We start from the raw sequence: 11,442 nt of genomic DNA, 5'->3' as shown, positions 1-11,442 counted from the left end.
ATGCCAACACATTGGAGTTCCCGTCGTGGCGCAGTGGTTAACGAATCCGACTAGGAACCATGAGGTTGCGGGTTCGGTCCCTGCCCTTGCTCAGTGGGTTAACGATCCGGCGTTGCCGTGAGCTGTGGTGTAGGTTGCAGACGCGGCTCGGATCCCGCGTTGCTGGGGCTCTGGTGTAGGCCGGTGGCTACAGCTCCGATTCGACCCCTATCCTGGGAACCTCCATATGCCGTGGGAGTGGCCCAAAGAAATAGCAAAAAGACAAAAAGAAAAAAGAAAAAGAAAGGGAAAGCGAAAATTAGATGTCCTTGCCATCAGACATCTCAGGTATAAAAGCACAGGGATCTTAGTAGGAGAGGGGCTGAGATCCAAGTGAAAAATATTTGGTTTTTGCTTAATTTCTTTTTCTTTTTTTCTTGTCTCTTTTTTTTTTTTTTCTCTTCTTTTTTTTTTTTTTCTCTTCTTTTTTTTTTTTTCTCTTCTTTTTTTTTTTTTTGCCACATCCAAGACATGTGAAAGTTCCCAGACCATGGATCAAACCCACACCACAGCAGGGACGAGAGCTGCACTGACAACACTGGATCCTTAACCCACTGAGCTGTAAGGGAACTCTCTTTGCTTAATATTTTAAGTAGGAAGTGAAACAACTTTGCTGGAAAATTCTACCTGGCTTTTTTGCTGATAAATGTCTGACTCCAGGGATTCTGAACTTTCATTCCCTGCTATATAAAAAGGACCTATTAGGAGTTCCCGTTGTGGTGCAGTGGAAACAAATCCGACTAAGAACCATGAGGTTGCGGGTTTGATCCCTATCCTTGCTCAGTGGGTTAAGGATTCAGCATTGCTGTGAGCTGTGGTGTTGGTTGCAGATGTAGCTCGGATCTGGCGTTGCTGTGGCTGTGGCATAGGCCCACAGCTGTAGCTCCAATTGGACCCCTAGCCTGGGAACCTCCATGTGCCAAGAGTGCGGCCCTAAAAAAAAGCAAAAAAAAAAGAATCCCACGGCGGCTGCTTGGGTCACTGCAGCTGTGCAAGTTCAATCCTGGCCCAGCGAAGTGAGTTAAAGGATCCAGCATTGCTGTGGCTCAAATTCAATCCCTGGCCCAGGGAACTTCCACATGTGTTGGGTGTGGCCATTAAAAAAAAAAAAAAAAAAAAAGGACCTGTTTATTAACAACAGTCTAACAAGGGTAAGGGATCTTCCCTCATTTTTAGCTATGAACATTCCTAAAATAATAACACACACACATATACATTTGTTTGTTTAGAAAAGGTTCTGCAAGATATACCCACGAGGAGTTGCCGCTGTAGCAAAGTAGGTTAAGGATCTAGTGTTACCACAGCTGTAGCATAGGCAGAAGCTGCAGCTCGGATTCAACCCCTACCCCAGGAACTTCAATATGCCACAGGTGCAGCTAAAAAAAAAAGAATACTCACTGGATGCTACTAGGGACTCTCATGCCAAGTGAAGTAAATCAGAAAGATAAAGACAAATACCATATGATATCACTTGTATGTGGAATCTAAAATATGGCACAAATGAACCTATCTACAGAAAACAAACAGATTACAGGCATGGAGAGCAGACTTGTGTTTGTCGAGGGGGAGGAGGAAGGAGTAGGATGGACTGGGAGTTTGGGGTTAGTATATGCAAATTATTACTTTTAGAATGGATAAGCAATGAGGTCCTGCTGCATAGCACAGGGAACTGTATCCAATCACTTGTGATAGAACATGATGGAAGATAATATGAGAATATATATATACACATACACATACGACTGGGTCACTTTGCTGTACAGCAGAAATTGAAGGAACATTGTAAATCAACTATACTTTAAAAGAACTTTTTAAAGATACATTTTTTAAAAATACTCGCTAATCTGAAACAGTGATAACTTCTGAGGTGGCAGAGAAAGGACCAGGACCAGGGCTGTAGGCAGACTGATCAAAGGGAATTTGAATCTTATCTATAATTGTTCAGTATTTACCATTTTCACTTCTAATTTTCTAAATAAAAAGGAATGACAAAGATAGGGAAAACAGTATTTAAAGATATTTTCATTTACAATGTAGAAGTTTTTTTGCTCTCACTAAAATATGTAACAAAATCTTATACAATGTTAACAACATTTAGTAATAATGTATTTACTAAGAACAATGTGATTTAATGTGTTTCATTGTTTTTTTTAAATCTTTAAATTTGAAGATTTTTTATGTTTAAAATATTTTATACACAGTGACTAGGGCTCTGGATCTAAGTTCCAGTATTTGCTATTCATGCCTGACCTGGATGAAAAAAGGTGCTCTAGGTCAAACTGTTTCAGGTGCATTTTCTTTTCTTCTTTTTTTCTTTTTTTGGCTGCCCCGAGGCATATGGAATCCCCAGGCCAGGAATCAGATCCAGAGCCGAGCCACAGTTGCTATCTATGCCACAGCTGCATCAACACCAGATCTTTAACCCACTGTGCCAGGGCGGGGGCTCCTGAGACACCATCCAGAGACACCCCAGCCCTCCAGAGACACCATCGATCCTGTTGTGCCACAGTGGGAACTCCCAGGTGCATTTTCTGATTTCAAATCATGAGTCCAGATTGAGGATATGTCCCTTCGAAGTGGTTTTACAGCTGATTTTTATCATAGATTTTGTTTTCATATGTGTATAAATATATCTATATTATCTATGTTATAGTTTTAAATAAATATATCTATATTATTTATAGTTTTAAAATTTGCAGTGTAAGCTATACCAAATATACAAAATGCCATATGGAAATAACAGTATGAAAACACACACTGAGATCAGAACATTAGCAGAAGTTTAGAAGCCTCCTGATCTTCCCCTTCTTTCCCCAGCAAGGGAACCAGCTCTGGGTTGTCTCTCACTCCCTGGCTTTCCTTTCTGGTTCTGCCACCTATGTGTGTGTATCCTTGAACAAAAAATTGCTTAATTTTGCCTGGTTTTGTACTACATGTATTATACATGCAATCTCACTCAGTCCCTTTGTGTGGCTTGCTTCCCTCACCCAATGTCGCTCAATATTGTGGTTCTATTTGTTTATTTGCTTGGATTTTTGCAGTAAAATATACATAACATAAAATCGATCATGTTAACCTTTTTTTTTTTTGTCTTTTTGCTATTTCTTTGGGCCGCTTCTGCGGCATGTGGAGGTTCCCAGGCTAGGGGTTGAATCGGAGCTGTAGCCACCGGCCTACGCCAGAGCCACAGCAACGCGGGATCCGAGCCGCGTCTGCAACCTACACCACAGCTCACAGCATCGCCGGATCACAGCATCGCCAGATTGTTAACCCACTGAGCAAGGGCAGGGACCAAACCCACAACCTCATGGTTCCTAGTCGGATTCGTTAACCACTGCGCCACGACGGGAACTCCAATGTTAACCATTTTTAAGCATGCCATTCTCTGGTGTTAAGTAATACATTTACGTTCTGGGTGCCATATCATGTTTTTAAGACTTATCCATATTATTATATGTGGTTGCATGGAGGTCACTCATTTTTATTCCTCTAAAGTGTCCCGTTGAGTGAACATTCTGTTAGTGGAATCTACCATCATTTATTATTCATTCTACCATTAAAGGACCTATGGGTTGTTTTTTTTTTTTTTTCTTTCTTTCTTTCTTTTGCTTTGCTTTTGCTAGTCCAAATAGTAGTGCTTGAGCATTCTTGCATGTATCTCCTGGGGCACATGTGCAGGAATCCTTAGTGCATATAATTTCTGGTGGAATTGATGTATTTTACTGGTTTGATTTTCTATAAGAGACGCTATGAATATATTAAATTTCCACTTAGAAAAAGAAAAGTAGGGAGTTCCCACTGTGGCGCAGGGGAAATGAACCTGAGTAGTATCTATGAAGATGTGGGTTCAATCTCTGGCCTCGATTAATGAGTCAGCGATCCCACATGGTCATGAGCTGCAGTGTGGGTCACAGATGCGGCTCGGATCCCACATTGCTGTGGCTATGGTGTAGGCTGGCAGCTGCAACTCTGATTCGACCCCTAGCCCGGAACGTCTCTGTGTGGCAGGTGCAGTCCTAAAAAGCAGAGAGAAAGAAAAGAAAAGTAAAGAAAGAAATTGGGACGTTTTCATAGAGCGAAAGGGCAGGGCACAGTCTGTGTGAGATGGGAAGCAGAAAGGCCCAGGAAGAACAGCTGAGGCATGTCTACAGACTGAGGGCACCGGGTACTCCGCCAGCTCTGTAAATGCTACGGTGAGCAGTGGGCTGGGGCTCAGGAGACCTGGGAGCTCTCCCAGCTCTGCCACAAAGAATGAATCATCCTGCCTCCTTGGCCCCTGGTTCTGTAAAATGAGGGGTTGGACCCACAGGATCAGAAACCTTCCTTCCACTGGGAGTTTCCCAGCGGCCTAGTGGTTAAGGATTCAGTGTTGTCACTGCTGTGGCTCAGGTTCGATCCCTGGCCCAGGAACTTCCTCATGCCTCTGATGTGGCCAAAAAAGGAAAAGAAAGGAAAGAAATGTCCTTTCCAGCTCTGCTAGTTTGGAGTCCTAAGCAGGTCAGAGTAGGGAAACAGGGGCTAACCATGAGTATTCTATCTAGAGGTCAGAAGGAGAGGGCTAGAGGCCCAGATAGGATAGAACTCTGCCTCCCCAGGATCCAAAAGAGGACTAAAGACAAAGACTGAGCCCAGCCCTCACCAGCCAATAGAAGCTACGCTGTGGTAAATGTCTAACAGGGCCTCTCTGGGGTGGGGAACCCTTGATTTGTAACACTTTCTGCTTTATTCGATTGTAAATACTCCCACTACGGCCAATGTCAAGCTGCCCGTGTATAACAGAGCTCACAAAATCCAGGCTGACTGCAGCACACCAAAGGGAAGTGGACTGGCCCTGAGAGGTAAGGCTCGGGTGACACCGCACAGGCCAGGAGGGGAAACCGAGGCAAGTTACTCACACAACTCCCAGCACTTCAGACTCGGTGGAAGGCTGGGGAAATGGCAGTTGCCTCCACGCAGGGAGGATCCCTAGACTGGTGTGTGTACAGTCTTCACTCATCTGGGTGGGCAAGAGGAATCAGGAAACAGCAGGTGCAGGAGCCCCAGTGAGCGGAAGCAGCCCCCACACCTGCACCACACCATTTTTCTGCAGAACCAGAGCCCTCCGACTATAACATGTGGGGCAGATATGATGCACGCAGGCTTTGCCCATTGAGTGAGTCTTTGTCTCTTTTGTGCTCCTTTGGTTCAGTTCCCAGGTTAATTGGCTGTTCCTTCAAGCCCATGTCTTGGGACTTACAGCCTCAAACACCAAGAAAGGAAGGGAAGGAAGGAACATTTATTGAGTGTCCAAATGGGCCAAGGCATTTCGTCTGTGTTGTTACACTCAGTGCTCCCAACGTGACATCCCAAAGTAGCTGCAGACACCATTCAGAGAGATTCTGGGACTTGCCTTAGATGCTCCAGATGGTAACTGATAGAGATGCTTTTGAACCACCAATCTGCATGCTTCTGAAAGCCATACTCCCTTCACCTGCCCCGATCCTCCTGTCTAAGTGGGTATGGGGTCTGGGACACTTGTCTCACCCCTTGCCCTGGTATCTTTGAGAATTTCCCTTTACCGGTTTTGCCCTTTGCTGACTTCATAACTGGCAGTCAGAAAACCTCAGTAGTCAACACTCAAACCTTACACGTCAGTTGACACAGTATCGGACTTAAGAAATCAATTTTATCTTAAACCAAAATTAAATCTTTCAACCATATATCACATACAATCACAAGCCCAGGGACAGAAAGAGTGCTGAGGGGAGAGGGCCACAGAACACCCGTGAAGAGGGGACTTCCAGCTCTTGCAGCTGAGACTTTGAAAAGCTACATAACATTCTTTTACATGAAGAGTTAAGCCCTCAACAAAGGAAGGGAAATGCCAGGTGCCAAAGAAGCAGGCAGCAGTGGAAGTTGCTGGGGGGTGTGCATGAGCTGCCAAAGGGAGGCTCTGGTCCTCCAAGGGGCTGAGATTTTAACGCCCATGTGGATCCAGAAGAGAAGACCTTGGGGCCCACCAGACCGGAAATAGGAAAACATACCTTCCCACATAAAGCTAGACATCTTTAAGGGAGCCTCAGCAAAGAAGCTGGTCTGTCTCTGTCTGCCTTCTCGCTGGAGAAAAAAATGGTCTTGAAAGTGTACAACTACAGGAGTTCCCATTGTGGCTCAGCAGTTAATGAACCCAACTAGGATCCATGAGGATTCGGGTTCCATCCCTGCCCTCGCTCAGCGGCTTAAGGATCCGGTGTTGCTGTGAGCTGTGGTGTAGGTCTCAGGCGCGGCTCGGATCTGGCTGTGGTGTCAGCCGGCAGCTACAACTCCAGTTCAGCCACTAGCCTGGGAATCTCCATGTGCAGCAAGTATAGCCCTAAAAAGCAAAAAAAAGAAGGAAGGAAGGGAGGGAGGGAGGAAGGAAAGAGAAAGAAAGGAAGGAAGGAAGAAAGAGAAAGAAAGGGAGGAAGGAATGAAGAGAAGCTGTAACTCTAACCCTGTGCTCACCCAGATTTAGGGTTCAAATTTATATTATCAGAGCTTCCATGCCTGTCTGCTTGTATCTCTCACAAGCGTCCTATCTTAGTAAATCTGTTTCTTGCCTATCCAAAAAAAAAAAAAATTATGTTATCCGCATGGTTGAAAAACCTCCTTTGTCCCAAGAAAGTAACATAGAAATTGGTCTCAGACCAATAATATCTCTGAGGGTCTGATAAAATTAACTGCAAAACTACTTTAAAAGATGTGTCCTCTATGTGAGCCCCCTGCATATTCCAGCAGAAAAGAACTTGATAGACTAGAGATTCAAAAATCAGAAAACGCACCTGAAAAAAAGAGCCCCTTTCGGCCATGTCAGTCATTAAAACCAAATATTTGAACATAAGACCCAAACTCCTAGTTACTATACATCAAGTATTGAAGCGAGATTTTTTAAAAATAATGAAACACATTAAATCACATTGTTCTTAGAGTTCCTGTTGTGGCTCAGTGTGTTAAGGACCTGACATTTGTCTCTGTGAGAATGCGGGTTCGATCCCTGGCCGCACTTGGTGGATTAAGGATCTGGTGTTGCCGTGGGTGTGGCATAGGCTGGCAGCTGCAGCTCCAATTCGACCCCTAGCCCAGGAATTGCCATGTGCCACAGGTGCAGGCATAAAAAGAAAAAAAAAAGTTACACTGTTCTTACTATTCCTATATTGTGTAAGATTTTTTTATGTTTAAGTGAGAGCAAAGAGATCTTTTACAATGCAAATAAGTGAAAGTTGTATTACCTTTTTTTTTTTTTTTTTTTCCTTTTAGGGCCACCTCTGCCACATATGGAAGTTCCCAGGCTAGCAGTTGAATTGGAGCTGCCACTAGCAGCCTCAGCCAGAGCCACAGCAACGTGAGATCCGAGCCGCATCTGTGACCTACACCACAGTTCATGGCAACACCGGATCCTTAACCCACTGAGCAAGGCCAGGGGTCAAACCCACATCCTCATGGATGCTAGTCACGTTCATTACCACTGAACCACAATGAGAACTCCAGTAATATTATCTTTAAATATTGTTCTCTCCAATGTTTTGTCATCCTTTATATTTTTATATGTGACTATGTAATTTTATCTCATCCTTTTTAATGTCTATGTAAACTCATAGAATTTATATTTGAGTACATAATCTATGACTATATTTATATTTAAATATTTTATCTATTTGAGGATATATTCTCAAAATCATTACACTGATGAAATACAAAATCAAAAAAATTTATAGACTAGTGAATTAAAAATATACTTATTGGAGCTCCCATCATAGCTCAGTGGGTTAAGAACCCAATTAATATCCATGAGGATGCGGGTTCTATACCTGGCCTTGCTCAGTGGGTTAAGGATCCGGCATTGCTGTGAGCTGTGGTGTAGGTCGATGATGTGATCTGGATCCCACGTTGCTGTGTCTGTGGTGTTGCTGTGGCTGTGGCTGGCAGCTGCAGCACCAATTCAACCCCTGCCCTGGGAACTTCCATATGATGCAGGTGTGGCCCTATTAAAAAAAAAAGGAAAGAAATACACTTCTTTTTTCAAGTACATATTGAACATTTACAGCCGTATAGTAAACCTCAAACAAATGCCAGAGGAGCTATGTGTTTTTGTTTTCTGTGTTGCTGTAACAGATGACCACAAATTTAGTAGCTGAAAAGAACCCTAATTTATTGTCAGAGTTCTGTAGGTCAGAAGCCTGAAGTGGCTCTCACTAGGCTAAAATCAAAGTGTCAAAGTGTTTTGGCAGGGTGTTTTTCTTCCTGGAGGCTCTAGGGAAGAATCAGCTTCCTTGCTCTTTCTAGTTCTAGAGGCTTCCCACATTTTGTAATTCAGAGTCTTTTTCTTTAGTCTTCAAGGTCAGTGGCATTAGGCTGTACCCATCTCTTGCTGACAACTCTCTGGCTTTTTCTCTTATCCCTCCTCTTCCTATAACTATTACATGGGGTCCACCTGGATAATGCAGAATAACCTCCCCACCTCCAAGTCAACTGATCAGCAACCTTGATTCCATATGCAGCTCAAATAACCTGTTGCCATGTAACGTAACATAGTCAGTTCTAGAGTTGGAGACATCATGGGGGCACCAGCATTCTGACTTCCATATTACACATACAGATGACATCTCTGACCACATTAAAATAAAATTTAATTTAATAACATTTTAAAACTTCATGTATCTGGAAATGTAAATATATACTTATAAATAATACAGAAGTCAAAAATAAATAATAATGGGAAAAAATAAACTGACAGTAATGAAAACACAATGTAGCCAAACTTATGAGATGTAGCTAAAGCAGTTCTTAGAGGGAAGTTTATAGCCTTCAAATGCATATATTAGAAAAGAAGAAAATTTTAAATTAATGAAGCAAGCAAGAACTTAGAAAAAGAATGGCAGAATGAATCCAAAGAGTGTAAAAAGGAAGGAAATGGTTTAAAAATTAGATCAGAGTGTAAAATGAAACAGAAAACAAAGAAATAATAAGAAAACATGGTGAAATCAAAAAGTAGTTCTTCTAAGCAATTAATAAATTAGACTTATTTCTGGCAAAGTGTATCAAGAAAAAATAAGAAACTTTAAACAAATAATTTTGGGAGAAAAGGGGGGAAATAACTATAGATTTAGTGGTGATTTTAAACATTTCTGCTCATAAATCTGAAACAGATTAAGTAGACAATCTCCCAGAAAAAGATAACCTACCACAGCTGACTCCATAAGAAATTGAAAATCTGAATTAAATCAATAGTGAAAAACCTACACTCAAAAAGACATGCATACACGCAATTCTACCAAGCCTTTGAGGGACAGATTGCCCCTAATTTATATACTCTGTATTTAAGAAAAGAAAAACTACCGCTGATCAAAGAAGAGAAGTGGTCAGAGAAAGAATAAGGTGGGGTCTGGAAACCCAAACTGAAGGAAGAAACAATTCTCAAGAAGGCGGGTTGCTGAGAGCCCACAAACCTCAGCTAAACTTTTCTTCCGGGCTGAAGCACCCCCCCAGCCCTCCCACCCCTGCACCCTGAACCTCGCCTTCATGGTGCTGCAATGATGGCCATTCCCAAGAACTTTACATTGCCTTCGAAATTATCTGATCAGTGTCTGCCTCTCACTGTTGTGTCAGCTCCACATGAGCAGAAACTAGCTGTTAATTTTTTCTTCGTTGTTTGTTTAGTCTTCGTTACTTAACTGGTACCTGAAGCAGAATGGACACGCAACAAACAGCTGTTAAATGAATGCAGAGTGGAGCTTACACCATCATTGTGGCCTTGGGTCCCCTGAAACTTCAATGGAACAGCCAGGGCACAGAGCTGAGGCTAGACCAGCTCCTATGTGGTGGGTGCCCCATGTGCTGGGAGGCCCTAGGAGCCGGGGCTGAGATACTTCAAAGTGATCAGAGGATGGACGAAATGCCCAGAGTTGGTCAGTCCCCAGTGTCACCCAGACTGAGGAGTCCCAGGAGTGCAAATTACAGATCCGGGATGTGAGCACCCAAACCCTCATTAAGCACCTCACCCCACTGTCCTGCCCAGCTGGTCTCTCAGAGTGAGGCTGGGAAGCAGGATTGAAAGTGTTGAGGGGCTGACGGGGTTGGAGGAAGAAGAAAGGGAGTGGTAGCCAAAGAAGGCTAGAAAAACTAAGGGTTTGGTTAATAAGGCTGGGGAACATGATTTCTGATGTCTCCTTCGAAGGAAAGATCTTGGAGAGAGTTTAGTTCCGTATAAGACTTGGTTATGGATTTATAAAGGACCAAGACTGATCTGGGGATTAGGGGCTGAAGAGGGGAGACATGACGCCTGACAGGCTTCTGGAAGGTGGTCTGTAGCAGAAGGAGGGAGGTAAGCCAGGATGCTCGGTGTTCCTACTGCTTCATGGGAAAGACCATCAAGAACCAGAATATCCAATGTGTGCTTTTAACTTGTACCCTTATGAGATTTAAAGCTTCAGTGAAAGTTCTGCCACACCTAACAGCCTTCTGCTTATAGCTCACTTGGAGGAAAATTCAAGAACGCTCCATGTCCCAAATCTGGGCCCTGTGGCAGGGCATATGTTATGGGGATACTCAGAAGCAGAGAGGGAGGATGGGGACTTCAGCTGAAAGAGGAAGCAGGAGTTGAGGTGACCATCACACCTGACCCAGAGGAGTCCGTGCAGGTCCCTGGTGCTGCCTCTCCCCAGGACCTGCCCTGACCTCAAGGTACGGGGTGACATGCCTAGGTATAAGGAGCGGGTGGACCCCAGCCAATGTCCAGCTGCCGCCCCTGCTCCAGATAACTTTCTCAAAAGTGTCAGAGGTGAAAGGCTTCTATGGGCCTGTCTCTGGGGAGCCAAGAAAGGGAGAGAGCTGCTGGGAGACCATGTATTTTGGTCCCAGCTAGGGGTGGGGAGAATCTGAACCCCGAAGAGAAAGTGGTAGTGGAGGACTCGGAAGGAGAGGTTAGCAGGCTGCACCTGTAGGGTCTGTAGAGAAGAGGAAGGGCTGTCTGGCTCAGGGAGCCAACCCAAGACCTGCCAAGGCTCACCAGAAGTTGATGTAATAGCCCAGAAGGGGGAGTTCCCCGGTGGCCTAGGGGTTAAGGATCTGGTATTGTGACTGCTATGGCATGGATTCGATCCCTGCCCCTGGAACTTCCACATGCCAAAAGATTAAAAATATATATATATATAATAAATAAACAAGTAGCACAGGAGGCAGAGAAGAGTAAGGGCCAGAAACTTGGCTTTCCATCTCCTGGGCAGGGGTACTTTAGGAGAGCCCGGCAGACCCTGCTCCAGCCCTCCCTCCACCCTGAGAAAAGTGATTGAATAGAAGAGGGGGTGTAACTTGGCCTAGAGAACAGAGGCCTTCTGTGGGGAAGCCCAGGCTCTAGTGGAGGCTGTTAGTTCTCGGCATCCTCAATCC

Source organism: Sus scrofa, chromosome 5 (genome assembly GCF_000003025.6).
Source record: "Sus scrofa isolate TJ Tabasco breed Duroc chromosome 5, Sscrofa11.1, whole genome shotgun sequence".
NCBI classification, from domain to species: domain Eukaryota; kingdom Metazoa; phylum Chordata; class Mammalia; order Artiodactyla; family Suidae; genus Sus; species Sus scrofa.
Note: the sequence above shows the minus strand (reverse complement) of the source record.